Source organism: Harpia harpyja, chromosome 22 (genome assembly GCF_026419915.1).
Source record: "Harpia harpyja isolate bHarHar1 chromosome 22, bHarHar1 primary haplotype, whole genome shotgun sequence".
Taxonomy (NCBI): domain Eukaryota; kingdom Metazoa; phylum Chordata; class Aves; order Accipitriformes; family Accipitridae; genus Harpia; species Harpia harpyja.
In genome coordinates, this window is record NC_068961.1 from 6,790,647 (window position 1) to 6,807,553 (window position 16,907).

The 16,907-nt window shown below is 35.8% G+C and overlaps 1 long non-coding RNA gene across 1 annotated transcript in view; it reads right to left on the reverse strand.

Annotated features, from left to right (window-relative positions):
• Window positions 1-9,371: 9,371 nt before the first annotated feature.
• The window catches only part of LOC128135234 (uncharacterized), a 45,432-nt gene continuing 37,896 nt past the window's right edge, over window positions 9,372-16,907 (reverse strand). The window contains exon 3 of the long non-coding RNA XR_008233017.1: window positions 9,372-9,472. This is a non-coding gene — a long non-coding RNA (uncharacterized LOC128135234). The remainder of the gene's footprint in view (window positions 9,473-16,907) is intronic.

Consider the following 16,907-nt stretch of genomic DNA (forward strand, 5'->3'; position numbering starts at 1 on the left):
CAAATATTTTTTTCAAATGTACAAACCATTTATTTTCCACAATTTCAGGCTGCATTATTCTAATAAAAACTTAAAAGACAAAGTTCATGTGGTAGCAGTTCAGTTTAAGACTGATTCCTGGCATTAAACATTTTTCAATTTTTAAAGATTAGCTGAAATATAAAGAATGAAAATTTGGTCTTTTTATAGGAAATTTCAGGAATCATTAATAGCAGAGAGTATTACCACCTAAAATGTATATTCCTCCAGCTAAGTTACAAAAATACTGCTTTGTGTTTATTCCAGCCATTTGGTGTCCTGGGTTGATTTCACTCATTTCTGAAGAAAAGAGAGAGAGAGGGGAACCGAGTATGGAAATTGTGTGAGGATTAATGGGAAGAATTGGTGATACAAGATGCATTAGAAAAGAAGGAAAATAAGAGAAGTAAGGAAGAAATATAATGATGCTAAGATGAAGTGGCAAAACAAAGTGGGGACTGAAAAAGGCAACATTTGCAGAAATAAAATTACATAGGGCATAATTTCATTATCTAACTTTTTTTTTCCTTTGGCAGTTGACAAAAAACCCTGCCAGATTAGAAATAAATAAACCTCAGGGTATGATAGAAAATCAAAAGCAAGATGAACAAGAGATGAACTGTGATAGGTATTTGTCTAAAATTATCATGCAGTTATCGTCTGCTTTGTCTTCCAGATTTGTCTCTAATGACAGTTCTCAGTTTCCACACTATATAACTAGCTTGTGCCCCAGGCATGAAATTCTTACTGGCTTTTATTTGGTGAATTTGCCTTTCTTTGATATGTGTGATTCTTTCAGGTCTTCTGAAACCAATATTCTACTTTACTAATAGTTTGAATGCAATGTACTCATAAAATACTACAATATGCATTCTTATTTTTCTGTTTTTCTCCAGAGGTCTCAGTATAACAGATGAACCATTGTGTACCAACAAGAATATTCAATTAGTAATACAAATAATATGGTGACATTAAAACTTTACTTCATTGTTTGGATTTTTTAATCTTAAAACAGGTAATACTTGGGTTGCACTAGGCAGCATTAACTTAGAACTTGTATAGAAGCATTACAGATAATTTTCAGAAGAGCAATTCTTTCCAACAAGATGGGGACAGGCTCACAGAATATGAGACATAAGGGTGTTACTAATTGTAGTGTAATTACCATTGAATTGATGAACCTTTCCTCTCTGCTGTATTGTAGGACCCAATTGTCCCTTCAGCACATGCACGTCTAGAAGGGAAGAGACAGAAAAGAAGTATCTGTGAAGGTTTCATCAGAGAGGTCTCCTGATCATTATTCTGTTTTTTCTCATAGTAAATAGAAGCTAAAAGAAACTTTTCACCCACAGGGTCCCTTGAAGCATTATAAAGATGCCAGAGAAGTTTTGTGAAAGCCTTTACTTTCATTGGGTCTGGAAGCCATCAATCTTTCTCCAATGGTGTGGTTTGAATAAATTTATAATGCAAAGGCGTTGATGTCTGTACTTATATCTGTACTTATATATTTTCCTTCAAAGAAAAGATCTAGGTTCCTGTAATCTCAGCATGATACTATAAGACAGGAGAAAGGCAAAGAACAGGGCATATCGTCATCCCAGCATTCTTTCTGTTAAATCAGTCTTCCTGGCTACTAAAGGCTCAACAGAAGTGCATCTTGGGCTAAAATCAAGGCTGTGCACGCAACTCCTTCATTAACTTTAACAGCCTGAGATGATTACAAATTGCCCATCTCTGATGTTAGTAGCTCAAAACCTGTAACCTGCAAAATTGATGCCACACAAGTATTTGGGAAGATACTAACATTTTCCAATGTAGACTCATGTGAAGGAAACCAGAATGACTTGGGCTGAGGCAGGGTTAATTAAACACAAAGCCATCTAACATCTCAAATGCTGTATAAAGGCAAACTACAGAAGCGAAATGGATTTCTCTGGTTTGATATGACTAGCACCCTATCTGCAAGGACATTAAGGAATCAGAAAAATATGTTTTAGCATGCATCCCGGTGAGACATCTGTTTCAGTGTCTCTATGTCAATGCAACGATGTGAAATTTTTTTACTTCTTGTGTTTATTACCTCACCATCTAGACCATCGTCTAGACTAAAGGACTTTTACTTCTAGTCTTTCACATCTTGAAGATGAAAATAAAAAAAATAAATCGTATTTAAGCAGCAAGTACATAGACATTTCTTCTGGGACAATAACTATGTAACTTTCAGGCAGGAAAGAAGGAAGTTAGGCTGCTGCTAGATGCATAAAGTACTTTTCTGAGCTTCTAAATTGTTCTTTTTTAACGTTGTTCTTGGAGCACAGAGAGAAGTTAATGTTGGTCAAAAAACAAGGAGAGAGAATGCACATTTTTTATGTGTAGAGAGAGTCCACAGTCACTACCTAAAGTCTGGTTCTGATAGGTCCTGTGAGAAAAAAGAAACAAGTGCATTTCTGCCATATATTTACATATAAAAGGAATTAAATTTCTATTCACTGATTTTATGGTTGCAATAAAATCTTTTTCTTATAAGAAGCAGAATACAAAACAATAGTAAAAATAAATACTCTGAAAGGAAACATGTTTGAAGTTTTTATGAAGTGAAACAGAAAACAAATGTTGTCTGATTTAAATGTTAATCACAGTTACTTCCCAAACATAAAAGTCATCGCTATCAAAAAGCACAACATAAAAGCCCGGAAATAATCTCTCAAAACACAACAGCCAAGTCTCTAAACTACTAATAAATAAGGTTTTCCATGCTTCATATGTAGTCTTACATGATGATACACTTACATAAATGTGTTGCTTTTTAAACACATAGCGTATGACTAGATATTGACCAACTCAATTCAAATTCCTAAATAAATAAAAAACCACAAAATGTGTTTCTGTAGGGTACACAGTCTTGAACTTTGACTTTAACTATCACATTTTAAGGTGATTTGATTTCATGATATCTCATCCTCCTTTTTTAATGATGTCACTATCACAGTTTTTTTTAATAGACTTGCATTTCATCTTAATACATCTTTTAACTTCCATTGTAAATCCTGCAACTGAAGTGAATAGATGTGTGTTTTACTGGTTTTTAATCTGCTATGCTTTCATTTGTTTTGATTTTGAACTTATGGTCTCTATATGTTGAGTAAGTAAATACAGTTTCCTTATTTATTCACTCACTAGTTTTCTGAATTCCAGACCTTATTTGAAATAGATTTCTCCGTTGTTGTAAGCAAATTGCCAGTTGTCCAAGCACATTGAAAGTTCTTACTGAAAATTATTTTTAAGCACATGTGAATAGACGAGAATTTCACAGTTCAGTAGATGAAGTTGTGAAAGCCTTATCTACATTAATTTCTCTACTGAATCCTGCGTATTCAACAGCAGAGATTGGAGGCTATTCTATTAATTTATTCTGAAATCCGAATCTCCCAGTGCTTTGAGATAGAGTAGTAGAATTTCTTCATGGACTAAACTCCTCAAAAATGACCAATGTCATTTAATTCTTCTCTCAGAACAAACAGTTTTTAACAGAAGATGAACTGAACTAGATTTTTAAAATTATGTCTCTCAAAGTTATTAGGTCAGTTTAGAAATAAAGTTTTATTTAGAACAGCTCTCCTCCTGCTCACTCTGTCCTTTAGAACAGGCTAATGCTTCCAGGATCCATTTCATTCAACTCTGTGGTATTCTGAATGGCAGCAAACCCCTCACACTCCTCTCCTAAGAAGTTCTTAGGAAGGGACTTCCTTCCACAGCATCCAAGGCACAGCTGTCTGTTTTTTACAGCTTTCAGCAATCTCTTAATCTTTCCGAATGAATTCTCAGCCCTTTACTGTGGTTTTCCCTCTTCTTTTCTACCTGCCACTCTTCAAATCTTTCTGTGAGCATAATCCTTTGCTATTCGAGGAATCACACAGTCTGTCCGCCCATCTTTCAAAGGGAAACCAAATTACTACATTGATCTTCTTCAAGGAGCATCTCTCAAAACCGAAAAATTACTACGCATCCAGATTGCGACTTGAACATAAATTCACATCTTAGTTGAAACTGGTAAATGCATTGATCTAAAACCCAGAAGTTTTATTTCGCAGGAATTTTGTTTTCCAGTGTTTGTTTTGCAATTGGTAAAAAAAAATCTTGCCTTACTTAACCTTTATAGATACTCATGAGAATACATTTACAGGGTATAAATTGGTATAAGCATGTAATCAGTTATAATAACTAAATGTCTTGTATCCTCTCTTCATCTTTCTATAATATAGAAGGCATTTGACCCCAAGGGCTAGATATCGCATGCTTATGCCCTAAATGACTTCATATACAACTGAAACATGTTACCTTGCCTAAGGTGAAGGACTTAGATCTGGTGTGGTGTAAGAGAAGAAACTGATTAAGTCTTGCTAATGTCCTATATTTTTTCTGATTAAATGTTTCCACCATATGTAAATTGTGAGACTCTTTATAGCACAAGATGTGAGTCTCTCCAAGTTAAAAAAACCCAAACCCTAGTACTTGTGCAAAATATTCCATCATTAGTATAACTGTCACTGAAATGACCTTAATCTCCACTGAATTCATAACAACTGATTAATAGAGGTTGGTCACTTACCAAAACTTAAATAAAATCTGGAAAACATGTTATAAAGACAAATTATCTTTTGAGGAGTCTACCTGCAGCTAGACTATACATCATGTAAAAACCACAAAAATACCCGTATTTTTTCCAAAGTAATTCCCCATAAATGTAAAAAAAAGCCATATTCCATTATAACATTATTCATTAATGACAAGAGAATAAAATTTATTTTCATATTTTAATCTCTTGCTGTAAACCATGAGAACAATCTGATGTGAAACCATCATTACCGCAGTTTCATTTAATACATGATCATAAAAATATGATTTTCTCATGATGTCTTTTTCCCACCACATTCTAAGATATTCAGTGAGGATGAAAATTCCCTTTTTGCTTGTCAGATAAAGAAAATACATTTTAATCTTTTTTTTTTCTATTACAATGAGAGTTAATGATGCATATTCCACCTCCCAGTGTTTGTCACATACACACTTTTATACAAATTTAGTGCAAATCTTCAAGCCTGACCTCCGTCTTACACTGAATCTTCCAGTACAGAACAAAAAAAGCCATAAATACCATAAATAACTTTTTGTTAATGTGAAAGCTAATTTCCCCATTAATGTGAAGAAATGTGATGCTATATCATTTAAGACATTTATGAAAATACATTAAAGAAAAATAGAAATTATTAATATGCTTATCTTCCAAACGAATGCTCACACAAATATTTTTCAGGACAACTAAAACATTCACATTGCTGAAACTAGTATTCAAACAAAAATGAAAAGAGGGGAAGAGTCTGATGTTTATGAGTTACATCAAGCACAAATGAATGTAAGGTCAGACTGTTTCCCCATTACCTTTAGCATCTTGAAGAAGCTCAGAGTAACATTTGAAAAGAGACACAGCTCTCTGTACACTGGCAGCTTGTGACAATGGTTGGACAGCTTCATAGTGATTTCCTAAACCTTTAGGAGTAAAAATACTAGAAATAGATCAGTACTTTTTGGAGGAAAAACGAAACAATGCAAAGTAAAATGTCCTCAGGAATGGAGTGTCCAAGGGTTGTTAGATAACTCAGAGTCAGCTTTATCTGAAAAAAAAACCCAAAACCCAAACAAACCAAAACCCAAACTAAAAAACCCTTAGCTGGAAAATGTTGAACTTTAATAAGGTAATGGAACAAAGTTCTAAAACAACAAAACAAAACCTCATTAAGGTTCTATATAAATGCTTTTTTTCTTTCTTTCTTTTCTTTTTTGAGTATATCAGGTGGCTTATGAGTCTGACTAATTAACCTCTACATGTTTTACAAGTTCTGGAGGGTTTTTGGGGGGCTTTCTTTCAGGGTTTTGGGTGGGGTTTTTTAGTTATATCTTTCTCTTTAACTGTGAATTGGCCAATGGAATAACAGCACATGTCTCTCTAGGTTATCTTTAGTCCAAGAAAAACAAAGTCTTTCTTTTCCATCCTGTATATCCCAAACAAGTTTTTTCTTGTTTGTGTGTGTGTGTTTAAAATTCATATTAGAAACAGAAATTTCGTGATACATATAAACAAGTTTCTTTGTAGAAAAAATCTTCCTGACCCTCTGTGTTGGTATTGATTTGAACTTGCTGTTTGCATAATACATTAAATGTAAGCAAAAGAAGCAAATTATGTACCGTAAATAACTTGTCAAATCATATCCTGTAAAGTATTACCAAGCAGTCTTGATACAGACTGATGAATCAACAAAGAATTTTCAAAGAAATCCCAGGCTCTATTTACTTATGGTAAAGAAATTAATGAATAAAACATAAAATAAAAGATCAATCCCCAACTGAATATTTCTCCTTGCCCAGAACAGAAATTTGATTAGCTGTAACTTTCAGAGATGCAAGAAACTTAAAGCTGCAGTTTTCTGAATAATTAAAGACTACATTTAAACTGTAACACTGCTTATATTAACAGGCATTGGAAAATATCAAAATTATCGAAGATGTTTTATTAAATATTTCACTTTTTCTACCAGAAATAAATGTGTTGTTAGATGCAGCTTTGTACTACAAGCAAACTTATAAACATGTTTTATACATTAATAAAAAACAAAGAGGGAGAAAATGGTAAAACTGCTGGCTGCACTGCACCTACCACCTGTAATCTAGGAACATGCTAAGCTCTCTAGGACTGACTGTCCTGCCCCTTATAATTCTGATTTGTAATCAGAATAACTCACCTAAGGTCAGAGAAACTGTGGAAGGTTAAGGTACCTCCATATTTATCCAATATGTATTTGATTAGACCTTCTAAGGAAGATTTGAAAACAAAAATAAGCTTCCCCATGGTATTTTATTTCCCATCATAATAGGAAAAGGAACTGGAAGCTGAAAGCAAGCCAAAGTGAAGTAATAAAATGACACTATAAATACAGACTTAAATATTGTCCATATTTTCTATAGATTTTGAGCAAAGTTTTGTTAACGCAAAACTCACTCTAGATAATAAGATTGTTGTTTGGCCTTTTGATGTGAATCAGGAGGGTACCTACAGGAGGTTATTTTTGTTAATCAAAACAGAAAGTCATTCCTAGTGATACAAAGTGGGCTGGAGTAATTTTTTAGGCCATTTCTTTTTAACTGACTTTTAGCATTGAAACACTTCTCTGGGCAATTGTGCCAATGTGGCAGGTATCTTATGGCTCTCAGAATTCAGGCATGCTACCTGATCTCTCACTGCATGCCGACACAAATCTGTAATTGTACACCATCATAAGACTAGATGTGCCACCCCTAGCCGCTTGTGGTGGCAGCTTTCTTCTTGACACATGTAGATATAATGACAATCCACTATGTTAAACTTTGTGAGGTCAAGAAAAGTATTCTGGGAGTAACATACCTTGTAAGGTGCCCTGGCTCATGGATTTATCACACCTTTTGGCATTATCCATCTGTTACTTAGTTACATAAACCCCCACACTTAATCCATGCTCAGTCTCCTCATTTTTTTTTTTTCTGTGATTTAGGCGTGTTTTGTGAGTACTCATTGGAAGCTTCTCTGACAGCACAGGTACTGCTGGGTGCATTTGTCTGCATACCCGAATTTCCTGGTAACTAAATGACTCCCAGCTGATTTCCCAACGCTCCGCTCAGGAGCAAAATTTGTTTATTTATTTTTCCTTTCTATCTATGTTTTGTCCTAGAGGTGCAGTATAAGCGAGGAACATTTTTATTTTTTACTAACTTAACGAAACTGCTACAGATTCCAAACAGCAACATATACCCACAAAACCATGTTGATTTATCGACAGAAGTTTCCTTTAGCTGTCATGAAAGCAATATCATGCTGTGACCAATCACCAAAACCCTACAATGGAAGAAGACTTGGAGGACATGGACATAGGCAATGTTCTCGTGATGCCCAGGGAAGAGAGTACAGGGAATGACCACAGCTGTTGTGAAGAAAACTGAACTTAACACAAAAGAGACCAGAGGGTGGCCTTTGTTTTAGACAAACTGTTGAGCTGATCAACTGATCCTGTAAATGACCCTCCCTGAAAAAAGGTGTGAATGTCTTTCTGAGCCAGCCAGACCAGCATGGGGGAAGCGTGTTTGTGGCTCAGCCCAACACAGAGTATAAAAACTGAGCAACCAACAGAATAAACTTTGAAAACAGCAACTGGATTGAGCTGGCTTCAACCCACGTGCTCCTGCCCAGTGACTGAGGGTGATCGGAGTCGAAACAGTGTATAGAGACTGATGATGGGGATCATGTTTGTAATGTGTTCCAACTGTATACTGCAATTGCTATATTTTGCTTGCATTGTGACTTCAGTACATTGCTGCATACTCTGCTAAATCAAAATCCAATGCAATGTCCAGTATCTTCAAATAAGTAAATTTGGTATTAAAACACTAAACTTTCCTTGTGTAGAGTATCTGGAAAAGCCTGGTCAGAAAGTATTGGACTCTGACACAGGACTGAAACATTTGACAGATTTGTTGGCTGCAGTGTAGGAGGTCTAATTACAGGACTAATCTTCTCCTGAGGTTGCTGCGTATTAGTTTGCTTTGAAAAGGTCATAAGATGTGTTCGGCTGGCAATAAGTAGTATGATATTTTCAATGATCCCCTGGTAAAACTCTCTGTATGAGGTTCTTATTTTTAAAGTTCTGGATTCTGTTACGTCCCATCAGATTGGATTAAACTGTATCTGTATTTCCATTTCTCAATTTCACAGTTTCTTAAAAACTACTGGCCTGATCTTGCTCATCTTCTTTTTGCCAGCATTCATATCTACATGATCTTGCTCATCTTCTTTTTGCCAGCATTCATATCTACATATCTGTATTTATTGCTGATGTTTATAGAATGTATTTTTTTCTGCTCTTTGGTTAATTTTTTTTTTAAAGGTTGTATATATGATTTTTTTTACATTTTCAGAATAGCTATTCTCCTGGTTGAGACTCACTTTTTGAATGAAAAAAGTAATAATGATTTCATTGACTTTGATGTTGAAGAATCTGGCTCAATTTCCTATTCACAAGGAGTATTAATGTCTTGGCAGAAATGACTAGGCCAGCTCTGCAGCTCAGAGCCAATACATTAATACAGAGCGATAATCACATCGAGCCAGGATCTCTGCCTTGCCAGTTAGAAAATGCAGTACAGGATCTGAGCCCAGGTGGACAGTGCCCAAAAATGCCACCTGTTGGCTTCACTAATTTTTGGCTGTTCTACAAGCTCCTAATACAAACTGGAACACACTGGCTGATCCCTCCATTGCCATTGCTCTATCTTGACATATTCCAATTCCAGGGAATAGGACAGGAGTCTAGGTGTGTCTATAGCAGCTTTGTTCTGTCTTTCAAGAAGGCAAATTCTGTGGAAAGTTGCCCTGCGAAAAAAGGAAAGGAGCAGATTATGCATATTACATTATTGAGTTACATGATACCAAAGATTTTTAGGTTTTTCAGGATGTTGGGGGGTTTATTACCACCCCCACCTCTGAAAATCCAAAAAGACTAGAAACCTGTTATTTATAGTGAAAAGGCTATTTATGTTATTATATCCTGATTAGTTAATTTGATTCAAAGGTTTGATTTTATTCCTGAGAAATTTCTTCTTTATTCCTAGAAATTAGTCTGCAACCCACCTTGTTGTATGTAGTACACAGACATGCTACTAGTATGACCTGGTTTCATACTTTTTCATCTGTTGATGTCCATGGATTTTTTTTGTGGTAGCAATATTCATAACTCAACCCCTCCCCCCCAAAAAAAGAAAAAAAAGAAAGAGGCATATGTGTGATCAGCACAAAGTCACTTAAAATAAGCCAACAGCTAAACTATCTGGGACTAGAATGCAAACAATTAACCCCAGTATAGCTAGACATTCTATCAGAGCAACCTAATTTTACAAGGACATTTCTATAACCATATTACGTGATCTATTCTGAAAGATGTATGAAGCAAAAAATCAGACAGTTCACAGTAACGGCTAGTTATTCTTCCAAAACTGAAACAACAGTAAACCATAATAACAGGGTTTTATAAGAACCAGGTTGCATGGAGATTTTTTTTAAATAACGAAGTTCAGAAACTATTTGAAGTGTCTTCTAAAAGAACTTACATTTTTTTACAGATACTTTTGTGAAGCAAGTAACCTGTATGTATTAGCTCTCCATGCAGATACAGGTTTGTGGGCATCAGAACACATGAGGATAAATAAATGATAGACAGACAGACTTCCTGTGTTCTGGGATACAAGTGCATAACAAGGTAGTTTAATTGCCCAGAGACACCTGAAAGTGTTGTTTTCAAAGTAGGGTGAAGCAAATGCGACTGGGATTGTAATTCAGGAAGTGGAGTCATAAATTAAAAAAAAATCCTCCACCACCACAAACATTTGGGAACGGCTGCTGATCCAGATGTAATGTTGAACAGTAGTACTGTGTATCACATACTTCTACTAGCTCTCTTGGAAAACAGGCAGTTTCCACGCATCTGCAGTTTGAGAACTAACCTAGTTTGGGCAGGACTAGACAATGATGATACACAGAAAAACAGACAATTCTGAGGTCTTTTTGTCTAAGCAGTACTAGATTGTTTTGAGTGTTCCTTAAGGTCTATGCTCTTCATTCTGCCAATTTATATCAGATTTCCTATTAGCTGGAAGCTGAAGAGGTGATAAGTTGGCCCTGGCTCTAGAGCTGTTGATGATAATTGGTATTTTCAGCATGCATTCTCTGCTTGGTCTGTGTAGTATATGACGCACATGCAGTCCCAATGTCGCTTTTCAGAGCCCTGTAGTTGATTGACTGTGAAAGAGGAACGTAGTCACACACACTCGTGCATTCCTCATAATGGGACATTTTTTGGAGTAAGAAACTGCTGAAACAGTTATGTAATAAATAATTAAAAGATCCATCTTGATATTCTACTAAATCTTGTTTATATACATACTCAACAAAATGTAAAAAATACATGACACTGTCTCACAGCAGTTTACAAAAAGAGATGAGTTCCTGTCTGTGCTTCACAGAAAAGTGGAGAAGCAGTGCAAAAGGAAGGGAAGTATGTTACTTACACATAAAGTACTTCACTCTAACCAATTATATATGCACTCTCTGTCTCTCTCTATGCCAGTAGGAAAACTAAGCCTTTTGAATAAACGTCTTTGAAGTCAGTGTCAGTTAGTGTTTGAAGTTAATGAGTAAAACCAGCTGATTGATTACAACTGGGGGGATAGGAGGGACAAGGTCATTCTTCTAAAAGGGTACACATTCACAGCTGCCTAGTAAAACTCCTGGTTTAGAAGTAGCAGAGGTCAGAGGCAAAAAGAGGAAGAAGGACTCACTGTGAAATGAGAGTGGAGGAAAGTAGACTGTGTTCTGTAGTTTGCAGACTAAAGTAAATCAAATACATTAGATAAATGAGTAGTAACCAATGACTAAAACAATACAAAGTTTTCCTTTCTAACGATGAGCTAAGGTTGAAACAGAAAAGAAATCATTCATTCATAAAGAAGAGGATATCAAATCACTTTCATTTCAGCCTGTGTTTGTGAAACAAGAGACAAAGAATCCTGAGGCCTACATCCAAGGAGCATCTAAAGTCTACAGCCACTAAACTGATGGCAAAAAAAATGTGTTAGCTGTGCCTTGGTCATTGCTTGAGGTTATCTGGTCAATGAAAGGATGCTACAAAAATGCTATGTAGAAATCTGCACTTCTTGCAGTGGAAATGACCTTTAAGACACATTTTCTCTCTAGGAGAAATGCTTGATTTAATAGAGGCACACTGTAGTAACAAGGAATCTTATCGTTAGAAATAGATGTGTTTGGGTTATACTTGGTATACTAACTGTGATGTCCTTGCAAAGCAAATGTGAAAACAAAGCATCCATCTAATCAGGATGTTAGTCTTTTGGTTTAGGTACTGTAAAAGCACATACAGAGTTATCCATTCAGAGAACAGAATCTATATCATGTAAATCTGATTCTTTTGTTTCTTTTTGCTTTAGGATGAAGATTTTCTCTGCTGTATAGAATTTGCTTCAGTTTCAAAGTTATTATTCCATAACCAGACAAAATCAGAACAAGAACAGTGACAGGTAACCTTAGTATACTGTTAACTCTTGTGTAAACAAGTCTTGGTTAATAGAGTTACAAAAATAATTGTATTGGATCTAAGTCTAATTGCATAATTTGTACTTAGTATTAGAGATTATGTTTGTCCTTCACGTATTAAAAAAATCTGCAGTCATCATGTGTCCTACATGCCTAGGTGCTTCATCTCAGTTAATGATTTCCATATCCCCTCTCATTTAATTTTTACTGCATCCCAATCTGCATAATAGTCAAAAGACACAGATCTCATAGTTTTATATTCAATACATTGTTATGGGCAAAAAGAAAACATGCCTTATAGAGAAAGCCAAATATTTATTGTCAATAATAACAACAACAGTTGAAATCATTATACATACCCTTTTCTCTGATATTATTGCAAAGCCATGTTACATATTAATTTACCATGTATTTTTCACATACATCAGAAACTTGTTCTTTGCACTTTTTTTTCTTTTTTTTTTTTCTTTTTCTGCTGAATCCAGTTTTGCCCAGGTCCCAGGACTGCATTTCTTTAACTGACCACTTGTGAGCTATTTATAGTCCCAAGGTTGCCAGTGCCAACCTGTGCCCTTGGTTTTTTTATCTTCCCATGTTTATAGTTCTCTGCAGTACGCATAGAAATGTATCTGTCTGGATATGTAATGAAGGCTGAGGTACTTTCTCTACAGTCAGGTCAATTGAAGGAGCAATTAGTAGATGAAAATATGACAATATATTTTACAGTCTCTCAGGACATCATGGAAAGTTGCACTGCAGCTTAAATACTGTCATAGCAAAGCGGGTATAACCTTTAGAGTGACCTTTCTCTTGTTTAATAAAAAGCAACTATAACTTGATAGAAAACAACATTAGCATGCACATAATAATAAGCAGTATAATGACTCTTTAGCTCCATAAGCTACATTAATATCTTGCAAGAAGATACAATTTATATTAAAATTTCAGGATTGCTCCAAAACCCCATGTCATTACCACAAAAGCCAGACAAAAGGAAACAGAAACATATTGGGTATTGTATACTGACATACATTGATCAGGATTTTTTTACAGAACCTGTTGGAGTGTGACAGAAGAGTATATATGCAAATCCTACTTATTTTCACTTGTATTTAAGATACTTGTTTTCATACACAATGCATTTTGCACATTAATTTGTAACTTCGTCTTTGAGGAATACAGAGTGTCTTCTCACTAAAGGAAAAAAAAGCCTGATTGATATGGGTTTGCTGAGTACTTACATATTTATGCGACTGGTACAAGTAAGCCAGTAATATCTATCTTATCCATGGGACTCAATGCATTTGAAACTAAACTAGATCTTTATTAAGGGAAGAGTTTACAGAGACACCACAACTTTAGCTAATATTTAACCTATTTATACAGATTTACTTTCTGTTGCTTCCATTTCTGTTCTTCATCCCGGTCTTCTCTATTCAAATTGCATGCTATAGAACTGAGGGGAAAAACAAAACCAAAACACCTTCATATTTTTTCACTGAGTACTGGAACAGTAAGTCCTGTGGCTTTAATCCTCCTCATTCTGGCTCACTATAAATCTTAAAAGAAAATTGTTGCAAGTTCTGTGGGCTTGTAGTGGTATCCAGACGTCAAATATCCAGTAACAGCGCGGTTGAATGCACTGTAGCCAGTAACTATCTAGAAAGACTTTCTTTGGGAGCTCCTTTGGCCTGCATTTGAGAATTACCAAGCAAAAGAAGAATAGAAAAATATTTTTTTTTCTGGATGACAAAAGTTCCCGTTTCACTGTTACATGACACCTGGTTTCAGAGCTAATTAAGGCTGACCAGTTGAGCAACCTTTCATCTTCAAGTAAAAAATTACAACAGACTCACAGCTGTTCTGACATTCATTTGCTAACGTTTTGGACAAAAGACCATCTGTTGACACTCGTGTTTGCCATAATAAGCTATAACTATACTTGTTATAGGTGTTGTAATAAAGGAAAATATTTTCTTCTTGTTCTCAGTTTATGAACCTATGTTACTATGCAAAAAGGTAGAGCACCTTAAAACATGAGAAGTCAATTGCTTTTAACAGGGTTAGCAGTTGCTCATCAACTGGATTATCTAAATTCTAGCAGAATAGTCAGTAGCCAGATAGAAACTAGACTTTTTAAAATTTCATTAGAGAGAACCTGAACCTTGCACACTCCTTGGGCTTACTTCCTCCTGTCTTTTTGAACCACTTAGCCTTATAACACTTTCAGGGGAAGAGGCCGTCTTGCTATCAAGACAGCAGTTCTTCAAGGTGAAATTAACACTGAGCAGATGGAAATTCAACCCTTCTGACAGAGGGCACAGAGGCTGATTATTCAAGATGACGGGCTTGAAAAAGTTGTCATAAATGGGACAGAAGACAGTAAAAAATGAAAACAAAGAGGAAATTATCCTTGAATCCATGTTGCTGCAGATCAGAAGAAAGTGATGGTGTTTTGGAGAAAAATGGTGATCAACAAAAGGAAGGGGACAACAGGAAAGGCAGGAAGAAGAATTTAGAAGGGAGATGTAATCTTGTACATACATGTGAGGCAAATTTTGGTGGACACAATGGCGTCAGTTATTTTGAGACTGTAAATGGAACCACCTTTGATCAGAAACAAACCAGGTATAATAGCAATAATTGTTATTTCTTCTTTTCCCACAGTTGGCCTCTATTCATTTCATATTCATAGCTCATCTTATTTAGTACAGGGACAAAATCTACTCCTACGTGTGACCCATTATGTGCAATAAAGTGGCATAGTGGTACTTTAATGCATCTCTTCTGGACTAGTTTACACATTTCTTACTTCTAAAAGTTTATTCATCATTACTTATCTCATAAAAATCTGTCTATTCACATATGGTTAAATATGAAAATTCCCTCTTCCTTTATTTAACCAGGTTGTTATTTAGCTGTGTTTATTTAGCCACTTTTCTGACATACCTTATTGTTACACCTGTTTTCTTTTACGCTGAAGTGTCATAGTATGGTTCCACATAGTTATTTCTCATTGGCAATTCTTATTTAAGAACTCCACTTCTACCTCTAGCTTGTTTCGGATTTTAAGATGCCCACTCAATTGCTTTGACTTGATCATTTGCAGGGTGCGTTAGATTAACGGAAGAATAGAATAGAACAGAATAGAATAGAATAGTTCCAGGTGGAAGGGACCTACAGCAATCATCTGATCTCAACTGCCTGACCAATTCAGGGCTGATGAAAAGTTAAAGCCTGTTGTTAAGGGCATTGTCCAAATGCCTCTTAAACACTGACAGGCTTGGGGTATTGACCATCTCTCTAGCAATCCTGTTCTGGTGTTTGACCACCCTCTCAGTAAAGAAATGCTTCCTGATGTCCAGTCTAAACCTCCCCTGGCTCAGCTTTGAACCATTCCCATGAGTCCTATCACTGGATCCCAGGGAGAAGAGCTCAGCACCTCCCTCTCCACATCCCCTCCTCAGGAAGCTGTAGAGAGCAATGGGGATTCTAGAAATACATTTCCTTATGAAGTGGCTTTGTGGCTGGAAACTTGCATTTTATGCCAACCTACACACTGAAAAGTGTTTCTGATTTACTACAAGTGATGCACACAGTTCACGAGAGATCCTACTTGTGACTAAATACAGTGGCAGGCAACTGCTTTGAGTGATAATGGGTCCAGAGATAGAGATGAGAGAAGCTTGTTTTCATGGGCACTGTCACACTGTTATTTTTGCAATTTGAGCATAATTTCATCATAGAGTAGCTAACAAAAGATTGCTATAGTGAGTCATTACTATCCCAGCTGTGTGGCAGAACAGCATGCCATGTCAGCTTGACACCAGCTTATATGGGAATCTCATTTATATACTAAAAATGGCCTTGTTGCCTGTCACAGGTTGCATGAGCTTTCATAAACAAATACTTATATAACTGGAGGTAGAAAATGAATTTTCCCTGTACATAATTGCAGAAGGGTTTGAGGAGTTCCAATGTTGTTCAAAATCTCATATACTATCCACTGCCTTTGTAGTGGTAATAGGCGGGCTAGAAAACCTCCCATAATATTGTATGAGTGGTTTTAGCCACAGTTACCTTTAATCCCCCTCTTCTCTGCCCTGCAAAAACAAACAAAAAAAAGAGCTTAGTGAACAGTGTTAGTGACAAGCCTATATTGTAAACTGCAAGCTTATTTACTGTAACAGATACTTTTACACTGTCTAGAGAGAAAAGTCACAGGTCTATTCATTTAATTACTAGTCAGTCATTTTGCATTGGTTCAGTCAGCAACAGCATTGTCCTTTCCAGGAACTATTTCAGAATGATTTTAAAGCCATTGTTACAGCTGCCCCAGGTCCAGGTGCCGAGAATCAAATTCAGGATGAGGAATGTGGAAACTTGCATAAAGGAGAAAAATCACGTGACAGAAGTTGATGAATTTATTTCTTTGGTGAAAAATTGAGGGTGGCAGGGCATAGTGGACAAGAAAATACAGCATTAATATTAATGCTGTCAGTTATCTCAGTTTAAATAGAATTCTTATCAATATATTTAAAAACATTTTTCTGTTTTCCTATGAAAACCTCATAAAAAAGGCATATTATGAATGAATATTGCCTCAAACCTGGAAGAAACAGCCCACTGTCATATCATGAAAGCACCAGTCTGGTTGGCTGCAACACAATATGACATTATTCCAGATACTTCATCAGTAACA